Genomic DNA, 7,305 nt, shown 5'->3' on the forward strand with positions numbered 1-7,305 from the left:
ATCTCTAATAGAGATTCGGCAATAGCTGAAGCAGCTAAGAAGCATCACTCATCACTGCTCCAAAATCTAAGGGGAGTGGGGGGGGTTAAGAGGCTCTTGGAAACTTTTGAAATCATTGTTTTCATGCTTTAAGGGTTATATTTAACCTTCATTAAATGTTCAAGTAAGCGAATATTTTGGTTTATTTGGTGGGGTTCAGGTTGCAGTGCAGACCACCACTCATTTCTGCTTTAATCTTCGCACTTGTAGAAAACATTTACTGAGTTTAGACACTATTTAATCTCTTTCTTTAAAGTCTATTATCTTAAAGCCAGCAATAAAAAAAGCAAACTTTAAAAGAAAGTCCTATTTACATCTGATATAAACCAAAACTGTGTTAATATTAGCATTTCAGAACATCTAGGAACTCATCACTTTCTATTTTGATAGCTTGGACATGATCTCTGTGGGCTGGGAAAATTCCCGGTGTATGATTGGATTCCAGGCATGGCTGATGCATGCAGCAGCTACCTGCAATAGGGACCTGCAAAACCATCCAGTGCTACATAGCACACAATTCATGGCGTTTCTTTTGAGTGGGATTGTTCACAGCAACCCCCTCCCAGGGCTTGTCCTAGGCCAAGGCCTGCACCCAGGCTGTCCCAGTCAGGATTTCTGAAAGGTACATAGTAAGGTTTAGTTCTTGGAGGTCCTCAGCATTTTATCTTTCCGATCAACTCTGCCTGCTGGAGTGGGATTTGATGGTGTGAGCTTGCAAACTCAGAGACATGAAAGAAGTGCTGAAATTCTTTTAAACTAGCTAGACCTGCTTACAAATAGCTTGCTTGCTGTTTTCATCCTGCTAGCGATTGAGAGCTGTGGAGCTATACATCTCACAAGCAAATGACAAAGCCATGATTCTTGCCCCGAAGCAGCTGCAATCCAGGACTCCAGTCCTGTGATCAGGCTGTTGCAAACCACCACGAGCCCTCCAAGGGCTCTGCGCTAGTACTGCACTTGGAGCACACACTCTCATTTTTGAGACTGGGATGGCAGAATATCAGAGCCAGATTTCTTAAGGTAGTTGATTCTGATCTGCTACAGGCTAGGGAGACTAAATGCCTCTAGACCCTAGCTGGGAGTTCCTGAAAATAAGCCCCAAACTCTTGATTCAAGAGTAACGTGACACTCTGCAAAGTTTCCTTTTAGCCAGTGAGAGCTCGGATCTGCCCTCTGCACGCACAAGGGCTGGATTGGCTTTAGCAGGAGCCAGCACGCTCTGGCAAAAACGCCGTGCTGGAAACAGCATTCTGCTCATTCTTCTGCATATTCGCATTAGTGATATTTTCCAAGGTGAACACAGTCTGTACTAATGGAGAGGGAAAATAGCGGGTGAGGTTATTTTGGCCTGTGTTATTTAGGAAGTCAGACTACATGTTACGTGATTACCTTACAATCTTTAAAAATTAAATAAAGTACCAGGGCTAGTGGAGCCTACTCTGAGTCACACGTCTATTGAGACTATAAAAGTGTGTGTGTATGACAAGCTTGAATACATGTAGGCCACTTGTAGAGAACTGTTATCCTCCCTGTTACTCGAGTCTCCCATTTTACTGCTCCTCTGATTAGGCTCGGGTCTTTTTAATGTTCCCGTACTCCCCGTTAATTACATGTGCGGAGCCTGAGGAACTTCCCTGGAACTGCCTGGGAGTGTCAAGTTCAGCTTTTGTGTAAGCGCTGGCAGGCACCGGGAGCAACTGGCTCTGGAGCCGTTTGGAGCGCTGCGATGTGTGGATGTAAGACATACGGCGGGGAGGAGAGACAGCGATACCGTGGAGTGAGGCATGGAGGCGAACCTCTGTAAATGAGCCTGTGGCGTAATGCTGAGCTCGGCTGCAGACAAGGAGAAGAGGATTTTGCCTTTATTTTCAGACCCTGAGTCGCCCCTGCAGCTGGCTAATTTTTCACTCATAAGAATGAAAACCTAATAAACCAAAATAACAACAACAAAAAAACCCACTTCTAATAAACAAAATTGTTCCCCATATAAACTCAGTATTCTGTCTTGCTTCATCTTCAGTGCTTTTTCTGCACTTCTAGAGATGTTTTTGATTTCTTCCCTGACTATGGGCAGTGTTATAACTAGAGCTGGGTGATTCTTTTCAACTTGCTATTATTATTCACCAAAAATGCAAGTTCCAAAATCCTTTACTAAATTTAAAGCTTCTAATGAATAAGGGAATAGACTTTTCAAAAAACATTTCTTGCAATATTTAAATAAAGTTTACATTTCTTATTTGAAAAGACATTTTTATTTTGAAATCCAAAATTTTAATTTAGATAATTCTATAGACTGGCAAAAACTACAAAATTTAATGAAAGTTTCACTTTTGGGTCAGACAAAAGGATTTATTTAACCCAGTTTAAAAATAAATAAATAAATAAATAAAACCAAACACATAACCTCTGAAAACAGAAATTCTTTTCTATGAGTGCTGAAAAACAGTGAAAAAATCTATTTATAAAATTTTGGTTTAGTCAGTGAACAAAACTTCTTTTGCTCCAGTCACCGATCTCTGGAGCTAGTGAGGTGATAATTCTTCATCCAGCTTCTGTTCAAATAATTAAGCCACATTTTCTGTATATTTTGTTTCCTGGTAATATGATAGCTTCATTTTTACATAATGCTACTTCAGGATTTATAAGACTGGAGGCAATTAATTCTAATATAATTATTTGTTAGTGACTGGCGATCATTAATAATTGCACAGACTAACAGGTGAAGTTCTTCAGAAAGCAAGGATAGAAAGAATACACCAAAAATTTTTTTTCAATTGCTTTCATTAATAAATATTAATAAAATAGAGATTTGAACAGAAACTACAAGTCAAAATAAGCTCTATCCTGGCAGGAGTGGGCACTGACTGCAGCGAAGGTATGCTGACTTACACCACCTGACAAGCTACGGAGATTTTTAAAGATCTCTACTGCAGCAACAGGGGCGTAAGCCACTCTCTGGTATGAATTTCAAGCAAATAAATTGTATGCGTGAATAAATCATAACAGTGCAGGTATCATGGAGAGCCTTCAGCTCTACCCATAGCCTTGCTGAAGTCTGTACAATCAGCAAGCTGCTTATTACCTCTTAACTATTCTGTTTCTCCTTATATAATGCCTATCTTTAGCACTAATTGCTAAGTTCACGAAAGCCTCAAAAATACCTCTAGTGATCAAGTACTGATTATACACTGCGCGTGAATTCAAAGGTCCTGTTCTGTAACCTTTATTTGACTTTGAAATGTGCATACCATTTCAGGCGGCTTTTGAGTTTAATGCAATCTGTTTCCACTGAAGGCAAGCAATACTGGAAATATGATTACAATAATTGTATTATGAACATGGTATTGTCATGATCAAGTGAAGGGCTCCAAAATGTAACTGATAAAATTGTAACTTTGACCTCCATCTTTAGCTTAAAAAGTTGATACAGTTCAAATATCACTCTGTATTAGCCTCGTTAGCGCAAAAGCGGGCCTAATAGTTCAATCCCTCTCCCATGAGTCACTTCACAGACAATATTCTGGTAAACAAGAGCTTGTGGGAGGGGAGAAACAGGATCCATCTTTTGATGTCGGTTTAGAGCGTAAAAGACTAAATCATGCGCTGTCACAGTTCCATGAATTCCCCAGAGTCGGAGCAGCAGAGAATTCGATTCAAAATTCCTGTGTAAACATGCTGGGGCAAATTCACGGTTGATGTAAATTGTTGTAACTTCCTTGACTTTGACTCACTGAAACCAATGAATTTAAGGCAGTTTACACCATATGAGGATCCGTCCCCTTCATAAATATGCAATAAATGAGAAAGTTATAGTAATTTAAAAAATATTTTAATATGGTGTTCCAAATCATACAGAACATAGTAGACCCCTTCTGCTTTGTTTTCTTATCCTCTGACTTCATTCAGGTCCTAATTTGAACTTCTCAGCTAAACATGGAAAGAAATGTGTAAGTTGTACCAGTCCTGCCATTAGCTTCAGTTTGCAGAAGTGCCATTGATGCAGACTTCTGCATTTATTTTGGGTGGAAAGTGTCTATTTAAATTGTGAGATCAATCATCAAATTAGATGTGTGACTGTACACATCGTTCCACTGTTTATTTTCTTTTCTGGCACACTTGTGGCTCTTTGGGTTTGAAGAATGTAACTCAATTGGAATGAGCCTCAGTGATAAAATGGTCATCACATAAGATGTCTTTGTGTTGTTTTGAAATGTACTATTACAAGGCATTTTAATAAACTTTGTTTTTATTTTCCTTGATTAATAACACATTTGCTTGTGAATTTTCTGGGATGTTTGATTCATGGTCTTTCCTTTCTTTTCCTTAGAACTCCTTGGTGGCAGCAGCCTACAGGAGGCCTTATGGGACTATCCCATGGCGATCTGACCTGGTTCTGGCTTTGTCCAAGTAATTTTAGTCGCACTAACACTTTTGACCCCTGGTGTCATTGATAAGCTCCAGAGCACCGAGTGCTGGGTCAAAAAAGTTTTGAAAGATCTACAGAAAACTAAATGCCTAAAGCCACGTGATTGCTATTTATTTGTTTTAATTATAAATATAGAAAATAATACATTGTCACTTTCTCTTCTCTTTTCTGCGTACTCATGCAGATAGAAAAGTTGTGTTATCGCTTGATTCATTACTGTATTAAACATTGTCCACTGACGTAAAGGAGGATAGTCGTGTTTCAATCTTCTCTGTTCAATAGGTGATATGATTTTAGCATTTCCTCAGCTGCATGATTTAGTAGGAAAGACACTGAGAATTGTGTAAGGCATTAAGCAACAGCAGTCGATCACTTGTACTAATATGGTTTCACTATAAAATACTGTCATCTTCTTTTGATTGGCATTCGCCTTTCATAGAATTGTTTGGCTAATGCAGTGCTTAATAGTTTCATTTCTTTTTTTTTTTTTTAGTCGAAACTGGCTTTTATCTTTAAACTGTTTTTATAAAGCAGAGAACTGCGTTCCTTTGAACTCATCCTCTGATGTCATAAGAGCTGGGAGCTGACATGAATTACGCTGTGAAAATACTGACATTTAGAGCTAGGTACCAGCATGTACTAAAATACAGTAACGCATGTTGCGTTCAAGAATATTTTTTAACACACTATTATTAGTGGCAGGCTCTTTGGTTTGAACGCCCTTGATAAGTGAAATTAGCACACTGTTTTTCCAGCCTACATATGGTAAATTCTTTTCCCTTTTGGGGTCAAAAAATATAAATATTAAAGAAAACTCCAAGTGTCACTATTTGCAAGGTTACAATGTTTGTTATTAGAACTGTGGAATATGTTCAGTCTTTTAGGCAAGATATTATGAGGGACCCATGAAAGGACAGGAAACATCTATATTTGCTGGCAGCATGCCTATATTAAACATATTGCTCACAGTGCCATCCTGATGGCACTGTGGGGAAGGACAGTTCAGCTATGCAGTATGAAAACATGCCATCATATCTATATTTCATAACATAGCCCGCGTCAGTCAGTCATGAGTTTAAGTTAATTAGATGAGGTTCTTTGCAGGAAGCCAGTTCTGTGGACAGCTAAAAAAACTGAGGATGTTCAGTGGAATTAGGTCCCTAATCTTAATCCCCTCCCAGGAGAAGCGGCAAAATGCAGGAAGCACTTTGCACAAGGCTTCCTCTGGGTCCCCCAGAGATGTCCCACAGAGAAGCCTGGTTTTAATGCTGCATTCCTTAGCACAAATAAAGCACAGCTTTACATCGTTACTTGTGCAAGACTTTGAAAAGAGACTCTTATTGTACCCTACAACATAGGTATAGCGAGGCAGTAGGGACAAGTACTTTTTCCCTTATACTTTTATTTTTCTAATACAACAGGATTATGCCATACATGAAGACAAAGTGGACTTTTGGTCTTAAGTAGCATAAGAAAATTATATAATGCTGTGTTTACTGAAAAGGAGGCTGAATTTAGCACCATTTATTCCACCTATATAGTATCATACCAGTCCTCTAACTGTTGCTTGTATAAACAGTTTTGATTCTATCAGGCAATTTCACTGACTCTGTTAATAGAGACTACTCTTCCCACGAGTATATAGGAAGCTTGGAGATGCTTTTAATCTCCTTGTTTGTCTTATCCAAAGTAAAAAGATCCAACCAACCAAAAAGCCCCCAGCTTTTTATTTTTTTGAATCTAGTCCATAGCTCCTGGAACTAACTAAAACAAGAGAAAAAGAAATCCAATGCATTTGTAAATAATTCCAATTCAGAATAGCAGATTTGGCCGGCTGAGGGTGCCTGGGCTGCGTATGGAAGCAATTCACCTGGCTCCCTCCACTCGTCTGACCCAGCCGAGTGCAGGCTGGTCCCCAAGGTCCCCAGAGGGCAGCGAGGAGGGCAGATAGCCTGGTCTCCCTGGGGACCCTCAGTGTTAGGTGTCCATCATGTAGAGCACGGATGGCCTGCTTCCCTTGCCTTGGGAACCCCAAGGGCTGCCGCAGCCCCATCAGAGCGCGGGCCATTAGGTCTGTGCTGCAGGCAGGTTCCAGCCCTGTTTGCTTTGTGATAACAAAGGGAGCCTCACACCTGCAGCAGGGATCTCGTGTGCTCATCACCCACACACCCATGGTAGTCCCAAGCCCCTGATCTTAATCTGAACGGCTGTAGGTGGATGCAGATGTGCAAAGGAAAGCGCAGGGGGCAGCAACTGGAGAAAACTGGTCAGCGGGCTGAGCCACACAGCACAGCAGTGCCCTCGCACAGAGCGAGGGTCAGTAGCACCGACCGGGCCCCCTTAGGCTTTGCCTCTTCTGTGTAGGCTGTGTTGTAGCAGTGGGTGAGCTGTACCCTCTGGGCGTCCGCACAGGAGCATTATGAAAAGTAATGTGCAAATGCGTAGGTATGAGGGGATACGGAGGGTGTACTGATGTTTGTTAAGTAGAAATAATCATTTAAACAATAACTGCACAACCATTATCAGCCATCTTTACCAATTGCTTCTAGCCAAAAGTAATTATCTCTGATAAAGATTTCTGCTATTTGGAGGCAGGCCTGGATTTAAAACCACAAGATAAAGTGATTATATTCAAAAGAAACCGTTGCTACTGAAAGAGCCTACAGAAGGAGGATTGGATGCGGTATTCTGCTCTTGTTTCATGCCCTAATGTTGCTGCTTATATTCATCTAGAGTGGACCTGGCTCTTGAGCTGTACTCAGCAGGTGGACAGAAGGGTGCAGGGTTTGCTCATGAAGGTTTCCCACCCCTCCATCTCCATCCTCCTCCCCATACCACCT

This window comes from Nipponia nippon, unplaced genomic scaffold (genome assembly GCF_047370975.1).
Source record: "Nipponia nippon isolate SJK-2023a ecotype South Korea unplaced genomic scaffold, ASM4737097v1 scaffold_7, whole genome shotgun sequence".
In the NCBI taxonomy this organism is placed as follows: domain Eukaryota; kingdom Metazoa; phylum Chordata; class Aves; order Pelecaniformes; family Threskiornithidae; genus Nipponia; species Nipponia nippon.